Source organism: Papio anubis, chromosome 3 (assembly GCF_008728515.1).
Source record: "Papio anubis isolate 15944 chromosome 3, Panubis1.0, whole genome shotgun sequence".
Taxonomy (NCBI): Eukaryota; Metazoa; Chordata; class Mammalia; order Primates; family Cercopithecidae; genus Papio; species Papio anubis.
The window spans coordinates 23,167,623-23,190,456 of record NC_044978.1 but is presented as its reverse complement, the minus strand read 5'-3'; the positions used below and the strand labels follow the sequence as shown (position 1 = coordinate 23,190,456).

General features: G+C 38.4%; 1 long non-coding RNA gene across 1 annotated transcript; it reads left to right on the top strand.

The window, feature by feature from the left end:
- The first annotated feature begins 16,024 nt into the window (after positions 1 to 16,024).
- Positions 16,025 to 21,983, top strand: LOC103884754. The gene is made up of 3 exons (XR_004182620.1): positions 16,025 to 16,481; positions 19,194 to 19,260; positions 21,660 to 21,983. It is a non-coding gene; the product is annotated as an uncharacterized LOC103884754 (long non-coding RNA).
- The last annotated feature ends 851 nt before the right edge of the window (positions 21,984 to 22,834 follow it).

The following is a 22,834-nucleotide window of genomic DNA, read 5'->3' as shown; positions in this document are numbered from 1 at the left end:
GGACCCGCTACTATGACAGGGCACATGTCGTACACTGCCTATACCCCAGTTGAGTTGCAGGAATTAGGTAAACAGTGTTGGCAGTGCCAGATTCGATGCTTCATCTTTGGGATGAGGGAGCAACAGTATTGTATGCCTGTGAAATGGAAAAGTTGGCCTCCATTATCATCCATTCCTCCCTCCATCAATGATTGCAGGTGAACAGGAGGTTAGCACAGGGGCAAGGCAACTACATGCTAATTGAACGGCTGATGGCAGCCATACAAACAGTACGGAATGATGCCAGAGAAATACCAAAAATTGTGAGTAAATGGCAATTGTGTACAGATTTGGTGCAAGTAATTCAAGAGATGGGTATCCAGCAGGCTATGTTTAATCTGAGTACCTGAGGGCCAGATGATGAATGCTTTACCTCCCACATGAGGGACCTTGTGTTGGGCTCTGTGCTGACAAGTGCCTTTGGCTCTCTGGCCAATGTCCTCACTCTATATGTGGGGCGCCACATACATGAGGTGACTACTGCCATGGTGGCCCTTGGGGAAGCAGAGGGCCATAGGCAGGAACAAGGAGCCTGTGTCACAAAAAAGAGGAAGGTACCCCTTCAACAGCGGACGACCCAATGGGACAAAAAGGGGCCCCAGCAGAGATGTGGGCAAATGTGGATTGATTTGATTTTGGCTGGGGTTGACTGAGAGAAAATCGTTAAGCAACCCAGTGAAGTGCTGTTAGCTTTGTGGAGGCAATTGTCCCTGGAGCAACAATTCTGGAAAATGCCCAAGAGGGAGAAGGGCGATGCTGCTCGACCCCATCCCACCTGGATGCTCCAGCTCAAGGACTACTTGCAGACAGGTGGAGTTACAGAGCCTTTTGTGCTTGATTAGGGAACTGGCCAAGGTCCCTGGCTTTGGGGGACACCAGACGACCGGAGGCCACTTGTGGAATTGGCAATCCACTGGTCCCCCACCAATGTACAGTGGCTGCTGGCACTGGTAGACACTGGCATAGATTATAGCCTCATTTGTGGGAAAGTGGGTAAGTTTCCAGGCAGGGCTGCATGCATAGACAGCTATGGAGAATGGTCAGTGAAAGTGAAACCTGTATCTTTGCACCTTGGCATTGGCTGCTTGGCTTCCTGCTTATACACTGTGTATGTCTTTCCTATACCTGAATACATTCTGTGGGTGGACATATGCATCCCTGGGCCCAGGTCCTCCCACCACCCCGATGGGTTACTTCCACTCGTCAATGCTGCTTCCCAGGTGGGCATATGGAGAGAACTGAGACTATTAAGAAGTTACAGGAGGTGCAGATAGTGTGTAGCTCCCACAGCCCCTACAATTCTCCAGGATGGCTGGTCAGGAAGCCTGCTGTAACTTGGTGAATGATGGTGGATTATCAAGAACTAAGTAAAGCAATACCTTCTTTACACGCAGCTGTACCATCTATTATGGATTTGATGGACTGATTGATGATGGAATTGTGACAGTACCACTATGTAGTGGACTATGCCATTGCATGCTTCTCAATCAACATTGCTCCAGAGAGCCACGAACAATTTGCCTTTGCATGGCGAGGGCGACAATGGACTTTCACAGTTGTGTCACAGGGCTATATGCATAGTCCCACCATATGTCATCATCTCGTTGCCATGGATTTAGCCTCCTGGAAATGTCCAAAGGGGGTCCGTGTATTCCATTATATTGATATTATGTTAACTTCTGATTCTCTTGAAAATTTAGAAGTGGCAGCACCCCTTTTATGACAACATTTGGCAGCATGCAGTTGGGCCGTCAATGAATCCAAGGTCCAAGGACCTGGATTGTCTGTTAAATTCTAGGAAGTTATCTGATCAGGTAAGACCAAGGCCATATCAGAGGCCATCATCCACAAAATTCAGGCATGTTTCTGGCCCAACCACGGTGAGCCAGCTACATACTTTTGTGGGCCTCTTGGGATATTGGTGGGCATTTTTGCCCCATTTGGCTCAGATGATAAAACTATTTTATCAGTTGACAAAAAAGGGAACTACCTGGGATTGAGACAATGAGGCTGAGATGGCTTTTCTACAGCCAAGTGGGCCACATAGCAAGTGCCGGTCCCATGAGTCATTGACCCAGGATGCCCATTTGAACTCAGTGTGCATGTAACTACAGATGGTTTTGGCTGGGACCTATGGCAGCACACAGAGCACTTTAGAACACCAGTAGGCTTTAGGTCCCAAGTTTGGAGGGGAGCTGAGCTCTGATATTCATTGACAGAGGAGTAATTAGCAGCTGCATATGCCACCCTTCAGGCTTGTGAGTGAGAGTGTGATGGAATGGGCTACAGTAGTTGTGTGGAAGACTTACCCAATGGAGGGGGTACATTCATAGATAACGACCCCCTGGACTGGGACGGCACAGACATCCACGTTAGCAGAGTTGGGTGCCTACTTAGAACAGCGGAGTGCCATGAGTGTGAGCTCCTTAGCAGCAGAATTATGAGAAGTCTTGGGATCTGTAGTACTGATGTAAGATAAGGCCATGAGTCAGCCTGAGGTACCCTTAAATCCTGAGCCATCAACATCCAAAGAAGGTTGCCCCCATATTCCCGATAAGGCATGGTATATGGAAGGGTCCACCTGAGGTGTTACTGCTGCCTGGGCCGCTGTTACGGTCCAACCTAGTACTGATACCATATGATTTGATACTGGGTGTGGACAAAGGGGTTGAACTCAGGGAAGTGTGGACAGTGATCACCAAGGAGGAAACACCTATGGTAATCTGCACTGATTATAGAGGCCTGACCTTGTGGTTAACTACCTGGAAGTTACAAAATTGGCTAGTTGTCCACCCGCCCATTTGGGGCCAGGTCATGTGCAAGACCTATGGGAAATGGACCTCCAAAAAGATGTAACTATTTATCATGTGTCAGGCCATGTGCTTTTGGCTGCCCCCAGCAATGATGAGGCAGATGCCTTGGCCAGGGTTCGATGGATGGAGTCAGCACCTACATAAGATGTAGCCCTATGGCTGCATCGAATATTGGGTCATGCAAGGAGTAAATTAATGCAACATGTCAGTAAGAGCTGGGGTCTATCCTTGCCCATGCAAGATATCTAGGAGGCCTACTAGAAGCGCCCAGCCTGCGCACAGGCATACCCCAGATAGAGACAGCTGCCCAGTGTTACACAAGTGATGGTAGGGCAGATGCTCTTGACTAGATGGCAAACAAACTACATGGGGCTGCTGTCAAGGTCACAGGGGCATACGCATGTGCTGACGGCTGTAGACAGAGCCACTGGTCTGTTGTTTGCCTACCCTTGCAGGATGACTGACTAACAACATACCATTCAGGCCCTGCAAAACTTGTGTGCCCTATACTGTCATCCCCTGACCATTGAAAGTGATAGGGGAACACATTTTGCTGGACAGCAGGTACAACAGTGGGCACAATGGATTGACATACAGTGGAAGTTCCATGTTCCATATAACCCACAAGCTGCTGGTATGATTGAGCGATATAATGGACTCCTGAAAACAGGTTATGCTTGCCTGTTACTTCCCTGTCTTTGCAGGGTAGAGTTCAAGGTTGGACCTGATGCTCCAAACTGAATGAACAGCCACAGAAAGGCAGCGTGGCCCCAATGGAGGCATTGCTAAACCAAGCCATTGCCCCCATCCAGTTACAGATACACACCAAGGATGACCTCCTCTGACCAGGTATGCGGATGAATGGTAATCTGTTGTTGCCTGCCCCTATGCCACTATAGACAGGGAGCAAAAAAGCTGGTTTTGGCTGTGGACCCTTCAAGTCCCCCATTGCTGATGGTTGTCTATTGTAACCCCCTGGGAAGAGGACCTCCAGTATGATTTACATGTCACTCTTTTTGTATTTAATATATGGCCTCTGATATGTTCCTTCTGGGGACATATGTATTGTCTGTGTGACTTATTATGAGCTCCTCAGTGACTTTAGCATGGATACAAGACCCTAAGGAACCATGGGAGTTGAGAAGGCGTGGTACCATCGCCCAGTGCAGAAGCCCTTGGGGGCTGCATTGTTATCCAGAGATGAAGAGAGGGCTTGTATTTTGCCTGAGGGGCATGATTTACCCTTGATAGTACCTGTGCCTGCTCTGCAGTTTTGATCGTAGGTTGACATGCTCCAACAGCACTGTGGAATGAGCCCACACCTATATTGAGGTGACCAATGTTTCCAACTGTTGGATCTGCACCGTTCTTTCAGTAGCAGCTGCAGACAGTGTACCCTGGCACATATATCCAGCTTCTGTGGAAAACTGGACATGGTTAGAGACTTGGGGTCCCATGGCTGAAGTATGGAAAATGACATGGCAAGCTTTGGATAGGGGTTGCCACAAAACCCATGGCATGCCCACTCCCTGGCTAACTCCTAACTCTATAATGGATGGGGCTGGTTGGTGGGAAAACACATGATGCCCCCACCACAGGTACCACAATGTATAAAGCATCACTGGGGTAACATCACTGTGTGGTGGTTGCCTGGCGTAGCCTGCATAAATATAACATATGTCACCACACCAAATGTATGATGAAATAGGCAGCCTCATCAAGCTGGACCCCAATGGATTTTGTGCCCCCTGGGAGTATGTGGGTCAGTGGAGACATGGGATGGTCATATTTGCCAGCTAACTGGACTGGCTGCTGTACCTGGGAATGGCCTTATGTTCCTGCCACTGTTATGCCCACATTGCCTAGAAGCATACATAACTGGGAGGTGCTACCTTCCTCGTTTCTGTGAGTGCAATGAGCTCCCTGGTGGCTCTACCCCTTAGCATTACATATCTCTGCAGCAGGTATCATAACTGTAGAAATGCAAGTTACAGCACTTGGGGAGCACACTGCTTGAGCGCTGAATTACACCTGAGTTGCCCTCCTTCTATTGACAGATGAGGTTGATCAAACCAGGAGGGTGGTACTGCAGACCCAGATGGTCCTAGACATATTAACTGCTGCCCAAGGTGGCATCTGTGCTCTTTTGGGGATGCAATGTTGTACCTTCATCTCTGACAATCAACAAAACATTAACAGCAGCTTTGCAGGAAGTTTCCCAGGAAATCAAGACAATTGAGAACCTTACTGAAGAGTATAGGCCAGAGCCTAATAATTATGGGCAGCATAGCAGGGAATATTAGTAGTGAATTGTTGCTCTCTGTGTTGCTGCTATGGCCTATGGGTCCAGGGTTCTGCCCTGTGGGCACGTCTCCCCACTAGGAGGACTCCCTTGGGCTAGTGGGTAGAGTGTAAGGAAAACGATTGTGTTTCAGTCAGGAGTATACTGAGGCTGACATCCAGTACAGCAAGACACAGCAGATTTGGAGTGCAGGCGCACAACCCCATGCATTATGTAATCATATTTATGTAGCCATTTAATGTAAACTGCTTATGTGAGCTCATATCTGGCTTTGAGCCATTATTGTCTGTGAGTGATATAACTGCACTGCTGACTCTGTAGTGGGGGAAGAGAATAAAGCCATGTTGCAACTGCCTATGGTTCCTTGAGCATTCTTTCACCTACCTGCCACCATCCACCAGCATTTGTTCTACCCCAGCTCATGTTGAAACCTGACAAGGGCTGAAAAACCTGGCATACAATCTCTGAGAATTACTCGGTTAACAAGAGGTAGTTGGGTCACACGTAAGGGAAGAAATTGAGTCAAAAAGCAAAAGAGGGTGAAATGTCACAGTGAAAAACATTGTGTACAAGAAGATTTTAGTAAAAGCATTTTCCCAAGCATGCATTGGGAAAAGCATTGCCTGCTGAAACATCATTTGCCTGCTGTTTTGGGGAAAAACCATGAAATAGCAATCAGCACCCTGGTGCTGACAGAGTGTGGAAACAAAATCAAGGTGACTCTGTGAATAAACAGGGTGAACAAATATCAGTTTTAGGGAGAGTTTTAGGGAGACCAATAGTTTTGCTGAGCTGAGCATTCTCTCCTCCACAGTAGACTTTTCTTATTTTTTCTTTCTTTCTTTGTTTTTTCATTTTTCTTTTTCTTTTTCTTTTTTTTTTTGAGACAGAGTCTCGCTTTGTTGCCCATGCTGGAGGTCTGTGGTGCTATCTCTGCTCACTGCAGGCTCCGCCTCCTGGGTTCATGTCATTCTCCTGCCTCAGCCTCCCAAGTACCTGGGACTACAGGTGCATGCCACCATACCCAGCTAATTTTTTGTATTTTTTTTTTATAGTAGAGACGGGCTTTCACCATGCTGGCCAGCATGGTCTTGATCCCCTGACCTCGTGATCTGTCCACCTCGACCTCCCAAAGTGCTGGGATTACAGGCGAGAGCCACCATGCCTGGCCCACAGTGGACTTAAGATCTGAAAATGGGCAGGTCCAATTCTATCTTTTAATACCAGGGTTTGTGGTCTGCCTCTGGTTTCCTTCTTACACCACACTTAAAGGAGGAGTATGAACTTTGTGTTGGCATCTCCCTGTACATAGATACGTCTAACCATAGAAACTCAGAGAAATGCAAAGAAACATCTGAGGCCTTCAGTTTCCATAACAGAAGACAAAAGGGCTAATTAACTGATACCAGATCATGCCAGATTATAAATAATTTTGTTGGCATTCCTGTGATATTGGGAAAGATTTTCTTTCCTCCTAATTTCTCCACTTACTCCCTGTTAGCTTCTTCAAATCTTATAAAGGTCTTATCTATGATCTTTACATTTTATTTCCTGTGTTTTAATTTGTACATATAAAATGACTCTCCTATAGTTATAAACATCTTACAGGCTCTTCTTTCTAATAAAGTCCTCTGTACATTCTATATTTCTCTTGAAATAATGTGGTCCTATCTTAATATTTCATTTTATCACTAAATTTTTTGAAAGAGGAGTCAACATGGAATTCAGTACTACATCATTTTAAGAAATCTGGTTTTCATTCTCCAATGCAGATATAAAACCCAAAAGCCTTCTAGTTACCGAGTCCTATAGAAAACTTATTTGAGTGTTTTTACTAGTGTAAAAAGATATCAGTATTTTTAAAGCTTTCTCATTTCCTATTTTGATTATAGTGCTTTCACTTTATACTCTTTTTCTAACAGACTTTCCTATCCTCTTTGTGAGATATTCTTTAATGCTGGAGGGCTTTTAAAATATATTTTTTATCCTTGGACTACTAGTCTACCTACTAACCTGCACAATATTTTCCAGGTGTCTTGACTCAGATCTCATCTAAAACTCATGATGCATATACAAATTCTCATCTCCAACTCAAATCTCTTTAGTGAGCTTCAGATTCCTATTTATAATCCTGTCCTAAACAACTTCCATCAATGTCCCATATGCACTTTAAATTCAATAGGTTCATATCCAATTGCTTTATTTATTTAATCTCCCCTTCTCTGCAGTATGACGCACTGGTCTTTCCCCTACAGTATCTATCTCAAAAAAAATGATTCCCTTTTCATGTGGTCACGCTAGCCACCCAGAATTTTTCATGAATTTCTTCATCTCTTTGACCTCCCTGCATTAAAATGAGTACCAGATCTTTTCACTTATATTTTATTTAATGTCAAGTAAATACCATTCCTACTCTCTATATGTCACTGCCTGACTTTAAGTTTTCATTATCTTTTACCTAAAAACTTTCATATTGTCTATCTCCAATCCTTCCACCCTGTTCTTATTTGAAAGATCTAGTAAGTTAATTTTTCTAAAACAAGCAATTGATCATGTTAATCTCATTTTTAGAGTTCTTTAGTACATTAAGAAACAAAAATTGTTAAGGACGACAACACAAAGCTCTTCAGGATCATCCCCTTTCTATTCTCTTTGTCATGTTTCAGAAACAGAGTGCTTACCCTCTCCACACTTTTCTAGTTTTTAATTCAGTGATTTACTTTAATATTTAAGCATGATGACTGTGAGGCAACTGTTAGGGTTCAGCCTACTTGATGGAGAACTCTGTCTCTCTGTCCCTCATATAATCTAATCATATTGTATTGAAAGTACATCTTCCACTTGGTGGCTCAGGCAGTGAGCAGTTATGAAATATATTTGTCATAGTCTTACTTTTCATTTCATATCTTCAAGTAGCTCTTTCGACCAATGGTCTAAACTATAACGGCTTAATTTTATAAAGCTTTTATACTAATTTAATGTAATTGAAATGGAAGTGTTTTACATTTTCCAAATGCAAATAAATGGTAAAACTGCTGTATACAAAATGATTTTAACTATTCCGTTAAGAAAGAAGCTTGCAAATATTCTTTCATGTTCATAACTCTCCTACAATTATGTATTTTTAAATTTTTATTTGTTAGCTGAATAAAGGTTGTGCTTATAATTATTTTGAAATATGGCAACAGTTCATTGGAATGTCGATAATGCATTTTAATTTTAAATAAGCACAGATTTCTTATACTATATATTTGACATTTTAATGTTGTCCTTCTCCACCTGAGGACTAGGATTTCCTGCAAGTTTAGGTGTACCAAATTACTGGATAAACGTGGTACATTTTCTGAAAGCATCAATTTTACACAAAAAAAATTTGGGAAAAGTTTATATTAAATGTTTCTCAATTTTACTTTACTAGAATAAAACATTCAAATGCATTTTAAAAACCCATAGTGAGACTTTAAAAGAATTTTTTTTTTTTTTTTTTTTGAAACAGAGTCTTACTCTGTCGCTTAGATTGGAATGCAGTGGCGTGATCTTGGTTCACTGCAACCTCTGCCTCCCAGATTCAAGTGATTCTCCTGCCTCCACCTCCCGAGTAACTGAGACAACAGGAGCGTGACACCATGCCTGGCTAATTTTTATATTTTTAATAGAGACAGGGTTTCACAATATTGGCAAGGCTGGTCTGGAACTCCTGACCTTGTGATCCACCCACCTTGGCCTCCCAAAATGCTGATATAGGCATGAGCCACCGTGTCCGGCCATTTAAAAGAAATTTCTTACTTACATTGGACATTTCAAACCATACACAAGACATGAGGCAAATATTGACTTATTTCTGATATTGAGCTTATTTCAATTGAAAATATTTCAGAAAGACAGTTTGCTATAGAGAAATTATTTTAGTCTTTGCTCAGGCATGTTGGTAAGTTTAATTTTATGTTTTCTTAATGGAGGAATATGCAGTGATAAGAAATAAGGGATTGTTTTTCTAATATTTGACTCAAATTTCAGATTTGGCTTTGAATTTAGAGAAAATGATCCCACATATTAATTGTAACTTTCTATAAAACAAAAGACTACATGTCAATCTATTATAAGAAGACAAAATAAATTGAATTTCTGGCATCTGAGTCTCCATTTATGAAACTACCTTTGCAAAAATTGTAACAGTGAGAAAAATTATGACATTGAAATAGATGTTACCTAAGTGACTCCATCTTGCCTTTGACCTTCAAATTGTCCTTAGGTAGGGCATAGGCTGACTTAACTATAGGAGGAATTTAATTTATAGTGTAACTGAAACAAAGTTAACAACCCTTTCCTGAAACAAACCCCTCCTTTCCTAAGGACCTGACCACCTTTGTAAAACTAACAACTAAGCCAAAAGGTTAACAATTACGGTTCAGGAATCAAGCAGCCAGAGGCTACAAGATTCCTAACCTCCCCAATTGCTCCTATGGATAACATCACTATTGTAAAACCTAAGATTGGTGTTTGAGGTATTTTTCAGGCCCTGTCTTCTGATGGACCAGTGCCAAACTATCTTTAAAACCCTAGACTCAGGCCGGGCACAGTGACTCATGCCTGTAATCCCAGCTCTTTGGGAGACTGAGGCAGGAGGATTACCTGAGGTTGGGACCTCAAGACCAGTCTGACCAACATGGAGAAACCCCTTCTCTACCAAAAATACAACAATTAGCCAGGTGTGGTTGTGCATGCCTGTAATCCCAGCTACTTGGGAGGCTGAGGCAGGAGAATCGCTTGAACATGGGAGGTGGAGGTTGCAGTGAGCTGAGATCGCACCATTGCACTCCAGCCTGGGTGACAGAGTGAGACACCATCTCAAAACAAACAAACAAACAAACAAACAAAAAACCTAGAAAAACCCTAGACTCCAAATTTTCTGAGAGACGGATTACAGTAATAAAACTCCTGTCTCCTGTTTAGCTGGCTCCACATGTATTAAATTCTCTATTGCAATTCCGTTGCCTTGATAATTCATCTCTATGTGGGCAGCAGGCAAGAAGAACCCATTGGGTGGTTACATTTATGGCTCTTATATTAGGCAAGTTATAATATTGTCATATATCTAATCTAACATTCTACTTGAAACATATATTCTCTTTACATCCTCCCTAAAACTTAATCTTCTACACTTCACAAGTGACATTTTGGTGATGAAAATCACTAATTTTAATTATGTCTGTCCATATTGAATTGATAGAAAATTATTTTTCAAATTAATTACAAAAGCACCCTTTGGTCACTTTCATTTTTCAGTTCTAGTTTAGTCTACATTCCCACAGAAATTTACAAACATCCCTATTCTATATCAGGTATTCTAGAACTTTTTACAAAGTTGCCATTTCTTTCTTGATATTTTCTTATCTAAATAACTCCAGTCACTTCAGCTATTTTACATGTGAACCACTCTGAATCTTTTTAATGATCCAACATATTTTCCTTTTTATGTGCTTTAGATTGGCAACAACTCTTAAATTACAACACCTAATATGAACATGAGTATCAGAATATGGTTTAACTACTAAAGATTAGAGTTTATATAAGATTTTTCTCCTTCTATCTCATATGTTGAAAAATACGATTACAACCTTGGTCTCAGTTCAGAGTAGTTATCCTTTAATGTTCTTCTACATCCATTTTTATTTACTTTAATGGCTTTTTCCCTCATCTATGATTCGTAAAATAGTCCATTTGTAAGTTGACTTAATATAATTTAGATTGCCATAGTAGACAATTAATTGACTGAGTTCCAAATTAAAGTGCCAGAAAAAAATGGAAGCTTTAGTAATTTTAGATTGTTCTACACTAAACCTAGCAATTAAAAATAATTGCTACATCTTCTATTTTTTTGTTATTGTTACTCAGTCCAGATGTGTCTGAGCTTCTGCCCTGTTAAAATAAAAAGGAGAAAAAATACATGACTTCTAATTATTACAGAGATTAAAGTAATTAAAATGGTCTGATTTAGGTAAAATTAGGTTTCTAGTTTTTTTAAGTTTGGTTCTACATACTTTCAAAATGTCTCAAAAAGATTTCATTTCAAAAGAGTTCGTTTTGACCAAAATCTGTGGTCACTAATTTCCAGTCAAAACTAAATTTTCATCACTAAAAGTGTTCAAGCGGAAGTAGAACATCCATGGACCCTACTGTAGATGAGATTTCAGCATCAATCTGGGGGAAAGCAGGACCTATTGGAGGTTTGAAAAGTTAGGTTTTAACTGTTATATACTAACTTAGGTCCATATCTTAGCACAAAATAACCAGTCAAATAACAGTTACCTTTAATGAATAAATTGGTGAGTGAAGGCTCTCATTTTGAAGTCACCAAAAATAAATTAAAACAAGTTATTTGGGTATAACCTGTGCCAGCTATTTTCTTCAGTTCTGGAACTTCCCTTAGGTATAAAATTTATTAGAAGCTTAGATATAGGAAGTTTTACATTTTCCTTTAAAACACAAACAGCTTGAATAGGATAGGATGAAAATTCCATATGTAGTCCTTAATAATAACATATAAATCATAAATATTAACTTTGGTGTTGAATGCATATTTCTATTTCTTTTAAAGTGTTTATTTCACAACACAGAATGTCTGTAATATTCCCCATGCTTGAATGTCATCCATATGTGTTGTGTGGCTTTTTCATGTGTTGAAATTTTCTTTATATCTGTGTTTTCTTTAAAGCGTTTTGATCATACCATTCTTGAACTAGCTACTGCCAATTCTTGCATTTTTAAAACTTCGTATGTATGCAGAAGGTGGAAATAAGTGCCTAAAGCTGAAATGAAAGAACATAAAATTCTAGATATAAATGTTGGAAATGAAAAATAGTCAGGTCCTTTAATCAAACATTTATTAAGTTCCAATATAGGTCTTCCACTCAGTGGCACACTAGATCCAAGTGCTTACCATAAGTTTCCATGCCAGAAATGGATGTGACTCAGGTGTCATTTGTCCATTCACTTTGGTTTTGAAATATGTATACATATATATATGCTTTTGACACAGCTTTTTATTCCGGTCAAACTGATGATTACTTTATCCATATTTATTTTGGGAGCTGAAGGAAAAGTTAAACTTTTGTCTTACTTAAGTCATTTTTTTAAAGGGAGAGAGGTCTGTTAGAAATTTATGGCTGCATTTTAACATGCTTGGTTATAATAATGACAAATAATTACAACAATATATATTATGTCCTTTAATCTTCCTAGCAAATCTATAAATTTGGTATTGGTATTATCCCGGTTTTGTAGACAAGGAAGAAGGACAGAGAATTTAAAAACACACTCAACATTTCACAGCTAAGTGGTAGGAAAGGCTTTGAGTGAGTCTGTTATGGGGGGAACCAGCCCCCAATGTTTCAACGTGGGTTCTTTCTATTTTCCCTGTCAGCCTGTCTGAGAAATAAAGAGAAAGAGTACAAAGAGAGGTATTTTACAGCTGGGCTACCAGGGATGACATCACATATCAGTAGGTCCATAATGCTCCCTGAGCTACAAAACTAGCAAGTTTTTATTAGGGATTTTAAAAGGGGAGGGGGTGTATGAACAGGGAGTAAGTCACAAAGACCACATGATTCAAAGGGTAATAAAGATCACAAGGCAAAGGACAAAATCAGAATTGCCAATGAGGGTCTATGTCCCGCTGTGCACATATTGTCTTCATAGACATCTTAACAGAAAACAAGATTTGAGAGCAGAGAACCAGTCTGACCAAAATTTACCAGGCTGGAATTTCCCAATCCTAGTAAGCCTGAGGGTACTGCAGGAGACCACGGTATATTTCAGTTCTTATTTCAACCGCATAAGACAGACAATCTCAGAGCAGCCATTTACAGACCTCCCCCCAAGAATGCGTTCCTTCCCCAGGGTATTCCTTGCTGGGGAAAGAATTCTGCAATATCTCTCCTACTTGCACATCCGTTTATAGGCTCTCTGCAAGAAGAAAACTATGGCTCTATTCTGCCTGACCCTGCAGGCAGTGAGACTTTATGGTTATCTTCCCTTATTCCCTGAAAATCACTGTTAATGTGTTCTTTTCAAGGTGCACTGATTTCATATTGTTCAAACACACATGTTTTACAATCAATTTGTACAATAGTGGTCCTTTGGTGACGTACATTCTCAGCGTACGAAGATAACGGGATTAAGAGATTAAAGACAGGCATAAGAAATCATAAGAGTATTATTAGGAAAGTGATAAATGTCCATGAAATATTCACAATTTTTGTTAAGAGATTGCAGTAAAGACAGGCGTAAGAAATTATAGAAGTATTTATTTTGGGAACTGATAGATGTCAATGAAATCTTCACAATTTATGGCCTTTTGCCTTGGTTCCAGCCGGTCCTTCAGTTCAAGGTCCCTGACTTCCCATAACAGTCTGTCTCACTCAAGATCTGAGCACTTAATCACTATAGCATGCTTATAATAAATATGCTAAGTTACCTATTATTAATGGCAATTTTCTTATTGTATTTTTTATAAATGTTTTCTAATTTATCATCATTTATGAAACAGATATTCAAGTATATTTTGAAACTGGTAAATGAAAAATTTGAAAGCTGCAGAGAAATGGCAACAATGTTAAGTTCAGACTGTACAATTATTATATGTATATTATTTTACTTTCATTAAATCCCCTCATGTCTTTGTTTTCTTCTTCTTTTTTTTTTTCAGATGGAGATTTGCTCTTGTTGCCCAGGCTGGAGTGCAATGGCACAATCTTGGCTCACCGCAACCTCTACCTCCTGGGTTCAAGTGATTCTCTTGCCTCAGCCTCCCAAGTAACTGGGATTACAGGCATGCACCGCCACGCCCAGCTAATTTTATATTTTTAGTAGAGAAGGGATTTCTCCATGTTGGTCAGGCTCATCTCAAGCTCCCAACTTTGGGTGATCCACCTGCCTCGGCCTCCCGAAGTGCTGGGATTATAGGCGTGAGCCACTGTGCCTGGCCTTGATTTTTTTTTTTAATTGTAGTTAAAGAGTAAGTTCAATTTAACAATGCCTTGGTTGGATCTTTGAGATTTTAGGTGGAGCTTCTCATTTTCTAGTTTTGTTCCACAATCATGTCTTTCTCTGAAATTCCTCCATATCACATTAAAAAATTAACTTAATGCAGATAACATGGGAAAATCCTTCAGGTGCTGGAAATAGATTCAATTGAAGATTTAAATTTAATTTTGTTTTTCACATCTTGAGCTAATTTATAGAATGTGAATTCAATCACTTTGCTTAGTCATGCTTTGAACTCAAATATAGATATTTCTAAAATATTTTTCTGCTCTAAATATAATTGTTTCTTAACATAAATTGCTACTTTTTATTAATGAAAAAATATGCTTAAATAATTAGCCAAAACCTTAATAGACACCTCACCAAACAAGATATACAGATGTCAAATAAGTACGTATGACAATGTTCCACATCATCTTTCTTCTGGGAAATGCAAATTAAAACACACTGAGGCATCACTACACACCTCTTAGAAAGGCCAAAACCCAGAACACTGACACCAGTGCTGGTGAGGATGTGGAACAACAGAAATTTAACCATTACTGTTGGGAATGAAAAATGGTAGAGCCACTTTGAAATATGGTTTGGTGGTTTCTTACAAAACTAAACATATTCCTACCATATAATAACAGCAATCATGCTTCTTGGTATTTACTCAAAGGAGTTGAAAATTTATATCCACCCAGAGCCTGCACATGAATGTTTACAGCAGCTTTATTCATCATTGTCTATCTCGGAAGCAATGATCATGTCCTTCAGTAGGTGAAAGGTAAATAAACTGTGGTACAGCCAGACAATGGTTATTTTTCAGTGCTAAAAAGAAATGAGCTATCAAGCCATTAAGTGATATGGAGGGATTATAAATGCATATTATTAAGTAAAATAAGCTAATCTGCAAAGGCTACATGCTGTATGCTTCCCGTAATATGACATTCTAGAAAAGGCAAAACCAGGGTGACATTAAAATGATCAAGGGTTACCAGAGATTGGGGGAGAAGGGGAGGAATGGGCAGAGAATAGAACATTTTTTAGAGAAGCGAAAATGTATAATATTACAATTGTAGATAAATGTCATTATCAATTTGTTCAAACTCATAGAAAGTACACCACCAAGAGTGAGCCCTAATGTAAATGATGGACTCGGAATGCTAATGATGTGTCTGTCAATGTAGGTTCATCAGTTGAAAAAAATGTGCCACTCTGGTGGAGGGCACTGATACGGGGGAGTCTGTATGTATGTAAGAAATCTTTGTACCTTCTGGTCAGTTTTCCTGTGAACCTAAAAGTGCTTTAAAAAAATAAAATTTATTAAAGTGAAAAAGAGGAAGTTAAAAAATACATTTAAAAATATATTGGATCTATTGTAGAGTTATAAAAATGACAGAAAAAGTGGGTAGGAAACTTTGGGTATAGAAAATATTTACATCCGGATGAGAAAGAAGAAGAGTGTGTCAAATGTCAGAAAGGGAATCCAGAAATGGTGACTGGAGGAAGGGCAAAATGCAAGCCTTTCCCATTGCTGGCAGATAATGAAGAGAAATAAGATCACACAGAAAGTGGCCGGACACAGTGGCTCGTGCATGTAATCCCAGCACTGCGTGAGGCCAAGGAAGCGGGGATCCCCTGAGGTCAGGAGTTTGAGACCAGCCTGACAAACATAGTGAAACCTCGTCTCTACTAAAAATACAAAAAAACTAGCCAGACGTGGTGGTGGGCGCCTGTGATCCCAGCTATTTGGGAGGCTGAGACACGAGAATTCCTTGAACTCAGGAGGCAGAGGTTGCAGTGATCGCATCATTGCACTCAAGCCTGGGTGACAAGAGCTAAACTCTGTCTCAAAAAACAAAACAAAACAAAGCAAAACAAAAACAAAAGGAAAACACAGAAAGTGAACTATTTTACAACTTATTTCTATTTATTGTCATTTACTATATTTGATTGATAATTAGTAATTATCCTTATATAAAAACATGGTAGAAAACTTATTGTAATAATTTGTTTAAAATATTTTATATTTTTAATTATAAATCAAAATCTGCACCAGCCAGGATTTTAATACAAATTGTTTTCTAAGTCATGTTATAAATGTGAAAAATTTATGACATATCAAAATATTCTTATATAAAGAAAATAGATTGATGAAAGAATAGCAAACATTCAATATCCATCTGGCACTACATTTGTTAATTTTGTCCTCTCACCAAATTGTTCAATAAAGGATATGAAGAGGATGACAGAAACACCTAAAATAATTTGCTTCAAGAAAACGTAAAATATTTGAGGTAAAGGAAAAGTAGAATAAAAATAATATATTAATTAGGTCTCTACATACTCTTCAAAATTATTGAAAATTAAGATATACAGATATTTTCCTTTTTTATGTGTTTACTTGTGGTAATTTCTTCCATCCTTCTATTAATTATATTTTACAATAGCTTTAGCCTATTAAGATTATTATATAAACATTTTAATAAAAAATATTTTTGAACAAAATTTGTTTAGCATCACGGAGGAATAAATCTAATCATTACAAGTGGCTAATCTTTTAAAAATTGTACATTAGAGAAAAATTTTTCAAAGTAAAAAATTATTGAGGCAGCATTAATTTAGAATATATAGATGAGGAAGCCAAATTACAATATATTGAATTGTTATTTATTCTAATTATATTATGAGCATTTCAGAAAATGTAGTGTATCTGATTATTTTCGTGCACCAAGCATATAAAGACAATCCTCAGAAGAAAGTAGAATAACAGAACTATTAGTATTTGAAATTATAGCATTCTTGAAATTCTGGAAACACAGATTCAAGATAAAAAAATTAACTATGAATCATCTCATAATATACTATATGTGTATACATTATTTTAAAAATTGTTCATTTTTAGGCAGATTGTATTAACAATATAAATGCATACTATGTAAAATGAGAAAAACTGTGAAGAATACATACATAAAATTATTCAAACTTATTAGTAATAAACAAAATGCTCAATACATGATAGGGGCATGTCAAAATTATGTGGAGCTAGTTTGAAGAAGCTTCCAATGGCCAAATCTGAAAAATAATTGAGCAACAAAAATAGTAATAGATTGTAACCATGGAAAAAATAAATATTCATAAGTCTGTGCTGATATATATAAATAATTGAATGAATAAATAAATGGGAGTGAAAGAATTGTTCTTCCCTGCAGTAGAATTCTGATCAAAAATGAAAAAGAAATGATGAAAATATAAAATCAACACTTTGTGAACATTACCCTATTATTTGCTGTAGGCAAGAATTATCAGTAGATGCTAAGCTTAATGAATAGAAGTATGATTAAAAATAGGTTAATTGCATAGTTTCAAATAATCTCCCAAGAAAATATGCATTAATTACAAAGGAAAAAATCATACTGGAGAAACTTGTCAGATTCCACCTTAACCAAATGATCGATGTTAAATTTACTGCGGAAATATTAATATGATACCTTGCTTGATATTGTGCACTGAGAAGAACATGATGTTATACGTGTGGTATCTGCACAATCGGAATTTATTCACAATAAAAACCAAACTCAAATTTAGAGACATCTACAGAATAACTGGACAGTATCGTTTAAACGTGTCAAAATTATGGAAGACAAATCTCTTCCGGATTGGAGGCGATTAAGGAGACATGAAGCAAAATGCATTGTGGGACTGCACCTGAAAAAGGACATTAGTAGTATAACCTGTAGGTTGAATAAAGTTTGCAGATTAGTTAATACTACTGTCCCAACATTAATTTTGTGTTTTCACAATTGCATTATGATTTTATAAAGTATTAATATTTGGGAAAGCTAAGTGAGTTTAAGTATGCAATGAGCTATGTTTGTGATCATGCTACGGTACTCCAGCCTGGGTGAAAGAGACCCTGAATATATATATATGTGTGTGTATATATATATGTGTGTGTGTGTGTATATATATATATGTGTATATATATAATTTTTGGAAAGTTAAATTACAATATGATGCCAGATGTAATATATGAATAAGTGCTTTTTGGTTTAGAGGGGAAGAAGAGGTTGTTACACTCTAATATTTGAGGAGAGCATCAAGTTCAAATTGATTTTACTGAGTAGGATTGAAGTTATCCTAAATGTGAATGCAAAATAAGATGGTTTGGAAGATCACATTAGAGACTCAGACGTATTTAGAAAACTTTCAGTAGTCTGTTCAGGTATAAATACTTTTTTTTTTTTTTGAGGCGGAATTTCATTCTTGTCATCCAGACTGGAGTGCAATGGCGCGATCTCGGCTCACTGCAATCCCTACCTCCTGGGTTCCAGAAATTCTCCTGCCTCAGCCTCCTGAGTAGCTAAGATTACAGGTGCCCGCCACCATGCCCAGCTAATTTTTTTTTTTTTTTTTTGTATTTTTAGTAGAGACAGGGTTTCGCCATGTTGGCCAGGCTGGTCTTGAACTTCTGACCTCAGGTGATGCACCCGACTCAGCCTCTCAAAGTGCTGGGATTACAAGCGTGAGCCACCGTGCCTGGCCAAATATTTTCTGAAATAATAGTTACAATACATTCATATATAATTTTCATGAAATTACCATTACCTATTTATTTATTCTTAGAAAATCATTTTATATCCTATATGTAACCAAACATATATACGCATATATATGAGACTCATATATTTAGAAAACTTTGAGTAGCCCATTCAAGTAGAAATGAATATTTTTTGAAATAATAATTATAATACATTCATATGTAATTTATCATGAAATTACTATTATCCATTTATTTATCCTTAGAAAATCATTTTATCTTCACAATAACTTCATTAGACATTTTCTATCATTTTATTCACTTTTATGAATGAGAAACAGGCCTTTAAAGATGATGTAAATTGTCAGAGATAAAGTGGTGGAGCCAGTTGGTCTGACTCTAGAGCCTTATTTCCCTAAAAAGAAGAGATGCTCTACTAGAGATTAAAGTTGTTTTTTTCCTGATCTAGGGAGACGTGTACCAGAGAGGACATATCTCCCCAGAGACATGGAAGGAATTTATATTGTGAATGCTTCGTAAGTAATCACGCTGCTTTGTCAGAGTTGGATGGTAATCATGCTTCAGTGTTTGTGGGTTATTTTTAAAAAGCTACCAGAACTCTTTATATAAAAAACGCCCCTTGCTTCTGTGGCCTTAGCTCACTTGGAAGCAATCAAACTGAACAATAGTCTAGGCAGACAAAGTAATCAGTTTTTCTGTGTTTAAGGACCTGAAATGAGGGTGTCTGAATGTGGAGAGGGAATGGAGAATTGAAAAGTAGTTGAATCTCTGGGTAAAATTATGGGCCAAACCTGGACACTTCTAGATCCCACTTCAAGGAAACAATAGAAACTGAGAGTCAGAGGAGTGTATATCCAAGGGAAGAGTTTATAAGTTCAATTTTAGATATATTGAAAGTGAGAGTCACTTAAGCCATCCTAATTTAGGTGTTAGGTAAAACTATTTTATCCCCAGAAAGTGATTTGGGATTTGGATACAGGTTTGGCAGGTCATCAGTAGATTAACAAGTAGTATATTAGCAAGCATAATACAGATTTTAGCAGACACAATCCAGTTGATACAATCTGATCTGTAAACTCAGTGAAGTCCTAGCAATCAATACAATCTTATTCTTCATGAAAGTTCATGTGGCAATAACACATAGCCAGATTATTGAAAGGACTCAGAAGATTAAAAGATAACTCACAAAACTCCAGAGAAAATTCTATGATAAAGCTTTGAGAAAGGTAAAGATATAGTACAGCAGGAAAAAGAATTGTAGTCAACCATAGCAATGTCTGCAAACTTTCAGGTACAGATCCCAGGGCTCTTTCTCATCACATAGAATAACTTTGTCTTTAGATTGTTACACATCAAGATATGTGTGAGATATCTTGGTCTCAGGGCAACCCAAACCTTCGTTTCACAGATAAGCTCTGAATTTTTTTTTTTTTTTTTGAGACAGAGTCTCACTCTGTTGCCTAGGCTGGAGTGCAGTGGCATGATGTCAGCTCACTGCAACCTTGCCTCCCTTGTTCAAGCAATTCTCCTGTCTCAGCCTCCCTAGTAGCTGGTACTACAGTCATGAGCTACCATGCCAAGTTCTTTTTTTTTTTTTTGTATTTTTGGTAGAGACAGGGTTTCACCATGTTAGCCAGACTGATCTCGAACTCCTGACTTCAAATGATCCACCCACCTTGGCCTACCAAAGTGCTGGGATTACAGGCGTGAGCCACTGCGCCCGGCCAAACTCTGACCTTTAAAACTCTATTTTATTGATACTTGTTGATATTTCCCTTCTCTGGAACACTTTCTCTCTACTATCCAATCCCATTCTCTCCACGTTATCTTAGCTCTGCTGCCCTGAGCAGTCTGAATGCACTATCTGCAAATATTTGCTGGATAGTTCTGAAATCTTTGTGTATATCACCTCAGAACTTTTTGGTCTTCCTGAGGTCGTTAGCTACTCCCTGTGAGGTCCGTCCTTTGATGACACTTACACTCAAATTGGAGTCTGCAAAGAATTTTCCTCTGAATGACTCAGTTTCACTGCTCTACTGCAGACCCAATCACCGTATTCAGGGTAGAGCCATGATGTTTCTGCCAGGCATGTTTGTTATTTCTGACTTCTGTGATTGTAGGATCCATCATTACCACTCCTGTTCCCTTGACTTAAAAACCCTCTGCTCCTGCCATCTTTGGGAGTGACTTGCTACTTTCAAGCCATGTTTTCAGGTGGAGTTTCTATGACAACATTTGAAGATGTCATCCAAGTTTGCTGTTCGTTTTAATTTAGGTGTCCTAGTCGTTTTATCTGGTTTTTAGTAGAAGAAGGGGGAAGAAGGGTTGAAAATGAAACTTCTGCATTCTCCTGCCATAACCTGAACCACCAACTCGGTCAAATTGGGTAACACGTATTGCCCTAGGGAGTTACACATTGCATCACGGTGTTCAAAATTATTTGATAAAATTGTGTATCAGTAAAAGTGATTTTTAGTCTATGATTAGATTTTATTTCTAAAGGGCTTTATTTTATTAATATAAATTGGACTTTAAACAAAGTATGCTTTTAATGAATGTAAATATTTTAAAACAAAGTAAAAGTACTGCTGTGTATGTACATGTAGGATGGAGTGAGTTCACTTATCTGTGTATTCATCTATGTATACATGTTTATTGGCATATGCACATATAAATGTTACTAGTTAGTAAAGCATTTACCAACTCAGTAGTCCACAGTTAAAAATTTTCTTACCACTTTGTCAAATATACCTTATTAAATAGATCTATCAGGTATGACAAAAACAATTTGCCTTTACCTAATGATGAAGACACACTCTAGCTTTGCTAATGGATCGACAACATTTTACCTAGACATTAAAAGCATATATATACTTAGAAGAATCTGTGTCTTTAACATATTTCATTTTTAAAGGGACATCACAGTTGAGCTTTCCAAGTTCTTTAAAAATACATGCAACAAGAGAAAAATAGCTGTTCACCAAGAAAATATACAGTGAAGAACAGTATCTTTTTATCTTCTATCAGGAAGCATTTTTGAAAACAAATCATCCAACGCAGTGCAACTTCAAAGAAAAATCCATTTCAGTGGGATAAATCCAAAAGTATGTAGTATAACTATTATTACAGAAATAACTCTGCATAGAAAATGAACCTGTCAGCCAGGCGCGGTGGCTCACACTTGTAATCCCAGCACGTTGGGAGGCCAAAGCAGGTGGATCATTTGAGATCAGGAGTTCGACACCAACCTGACCAGCATGGTGAAATCCCGTCTCTACTAAAAATACAAAAATTAGTTGGGCACGGTGGCAGGCGCCTGTAATCCCAGCTACTCGGGAGGCTGAGGCAGGAGAATTGCTTGAATCCGGGAGGTGGAGGTTGCAGTGAGCCAAGATCATGCCACTACACTCTAGCCTGGGTGACACAGTGAGACTCTGCCTCAAAAACAAAAAAAAAAAAAGAAAAAAAGAAAAAGAACCCATCTCACCATGTATATATTACATCATTTAACTGGGCTATTAGCTTTGTCAAAAATATACTTTTGTATGTTTTAAGACAGGGTCTTGCTGTGTTGTCCAGGCTGGAGTGTGGTGGGTATTCACAGGCATGATCAGTGCACATTATAGCTTTGAACTCCTGGCCTCAAGTGATCCTCCCACCTCAGCCTCCTGAGTAACTGGTACTATAGGTGCATGTCACCACATCCGGCCTCATGTTTGGTATGTGAGGAATGTTACCATGTGTTAAAATGCATATTATGAGACCTATATGGTACAGCTATACCTCATAGATACTGTGGGTTCAATTCCAGACCACTATAATAAAGCACATACTGCAATAGTGTAAGTCACACAGATTTTTTAGTTTCCTGGTGCCTATAAAATTTATATTTACACTATGTTGTAATCTTTTAAGTCCGCAATAGCATTATGTCTAAAAAAAGTGTACAAACCTTAATTTAAAAATACTTTATTGCTAAAAAATGCTAACAGTCATCTGATACCTCAGTGAATCATAATCTTTTTACTTGTAGAAGGTCTTCCGTTGGCATTCGTGGCTGCTGCTCAATCAGGGTGGTGGTTACCGAAG